We start from the raw sequence: 2,393 nt of genomic DNA, 5'->3' as shown, positions 1-2,393 counted from the left end.
ACGGCCACTGCCTGAAAGGACTATGCTATGTCCAGGGGACCGCCGCCCTCCACAAGGTACATCTTGCGCCTATGGGCCGCTATAACTATCCAAGAAGACACTCGAAAAAGGATGGATAAACAAACCTACCCGGTGGACTGCCGAGCTACAAGTCCTACGACACAGGAGCGGGATTCTCTAAAAAGCCAAGGTCGTGGGTGGCCAAGAGGGCCCACTTGGAGACTTGGGATCTCAGCAGGAAATGTGAAGGTTGCTTAAAGCCGGCCGATAGGCGAAAGAGAATCCAAAAGTTTTGTTCTGATCTGAGTAGGCTCAACATAGGGAATACCCTAACCCTGGGAACCGGGGCATATAAATCCGCTTATGGCATTCACCCAAGCATACAGAGACAGATGGAATGGAATGGAATGAAAGAAAGAAAAAGTAGCTCCGCAGCTCACCCAGAAGAAGAAAGACCCGCCGCTAACCTAACGATTTGGAAATCCCTGGTGGGCTGGGCCTGAAAGACAAGTGTGTGTGGATTTCTACATCCTCGTCTTTACTTTAAGACACAACTCTTCTCTTTCTCGGTCAAATGACTTGCGATAGTCTACCTTGAGTAGGACCATAGGGATCTTATGTTTGTGGCGAAAGATAAGTGGTTCTGTCACAACCAATAAAGTTTCTATGAGTGAGCGACCCACGCCGATTGATACGTGTCAATGTCAATAAGTGGATGAGTGTTGTTAAAGACAATGTTTGTTCCTCTTCTTTGAAACGATTTTGATGAATCTCGAAATGATACTGATTGGCCTGAAATCCTCGACGGTGTTGGCATCTTTTTTCTTTGGGAGGAGAGTGATGGATGCCTGGGTTAGCCTCCAAACATAAAGGCCATTGCTATGAAAGAGCTGCAAGAGAGAAAGCAGTTGCGGGTGGATGATGTCCCAGAAGGCTTGGATTACACAGATTCTACCAGAGGATGTTGAGATGCTCCCATTGCAACTCACTGATGGAGAAGAACTGGAGAGCTCAGCTAGAGCTGGAGGAGGTGGTAGTACCAGTTCCCTACTGGTACCAGTGGTGGCTTGATCACTTCAAATTGGAGGGACTATTGGGCCAAATTCCCATACTGTAAAAAAAAGGTTTTTTTTTCTTCCTGGTGGTGGTTTTGTGTTTCGGTGAATAATAGGAAGAGGCCGCCAAGGCGCGGAGCGATGAGTATAGCCCATTAGGAGTAGGAGAACCTGTTAAGAAAGCCGGAGCAGAAATCCAAGCTTCTGGTAATTTATTCAATTACTTGTACTTGAACTGTTTTTTCTTTCTTTGTTGAATTATTTATTTCTCTTTTGGTATGTTGGTTATCTAAAAGCATCTGTGACTTGTTTTAGTACTTTTCGTCACAACTATGGCATTGGCATGGGCCTTTGCTAAACTAGACTATCAGAGCTCGATCATGGCAAACGAAGGAACTCAGACCCGATCTAGACAACTTGAGGAGCAAGTTAGAGCTATGAGAGAATCCATGGATAAGATCCAAGCAGATCTAGCCGAACGGATGCAACAACAGAGTGAAGAGTTTCAAGCTCAAAAACAATTACAACAACAACAGTTTGAGAAGCAAGTAGTTGAGTCTATTTTTTAAATACAGAGAGAGGTTAGTGGCTTCAACCTCTCACAAAGAGGGATAGAGGCAACACCTTTTGACGCCCTCCAATTTAGACTCACACTGCAGGGGCAATAGAACAATTTAGAATATGCGGTAGTGTTAGTAGTTTTTTACATCTATTAGGCATTTTTGCAAATACATGGATTTTGTGTGTGTAACCAAGACAATACACCTCAACGTCATCTTATCGAACACATAAAGGGGACTGGCCTCTTTCACTAAGACAACAATTATGGCCGTGTAGATGCAGTATTCGATGTTTCACAAAACAAAGACAGAGGAGGTTGTAAGAGAGACCTTGTCAGTGCGAAGGAGAGGAAAGGCGTGTCGAGAAGAAGACACCTGTCCGGAGAGGTGCAAAGGAGAGCCGCGAGAGGAAATGCAATTCTCGGGTGAGGGAATGGGAGGCTAGCAACCTCGTTTGAAGCGGATTTAAAAGCAGGGAATTATCATTCGAGAAATACTCCCCCTCTTGCAGCGAGAGCCCACTCCTACCTAAGGAAGGGGCTTGTAGATCTATATTTGGATTAAGGGGCGGTATGGATGGAAGAGCGCTTCTATTCTATTGGTAGGCAGTCGCTGGCCGAGGAGGCTGCTCTCTCTATCTAGAATGAAAAGAGGAGAGAAGTAGCACGCACTGGAGTGGGAGTGGTTCCAGTGCCGAAATCGCCCTTTCTCTTATTCGTACTAAACTAAGGGGGAGGAGGGCTTATCTTAATATTCCATCTTGTTTGTTAGCTGACAA

The 2,393-nt window shown here is 45.3% G+C and overlaps 1 protein-coding gene across 2 annotated transcripts in view; it reads left to right on the top strand.

Moving 5' to 3' along the window:
* Window positions 1-336, top strand: part of LOC118473333 (NADH-ubiquinone oxidoreductase chain 5) — a 22,086-nt gene extending 21,750 nt beyond the window's left edge. For both annotated transcript variants that reach the window (XM_035962566.1, XM_035962567.1), the window contains one exon: window positions 1-336. This exon is cut by the window's left edge. The gene's annotated coding sequence lies outside the window, so the exon portion shown is untranslated.
* The last annotated feature ends 2,057 nt before the right edge of the window (window positions 337-2,393 follow it).

This window comes from Zea mays, chromosome 9 (assembly GCF_902167145.1).
Source record: "Zea mays cultivar B73 chromosome 9, Zm-B73-REFERENCE-NAM-5.0, whole genome shotgun sequence".
In the NCBI taxonomy this organism is placed as follows: domain Eukaryota; kingdom Viridiplantae; phylum Streptophyta; class Magnoliopsida; order Poales; family Poaceae; genus Zea; species Zea mays.
Note: the sequence above shows the minus strand (reverse complement) of the source record. Positions and strands in the feature narration are given on the sequence as shown.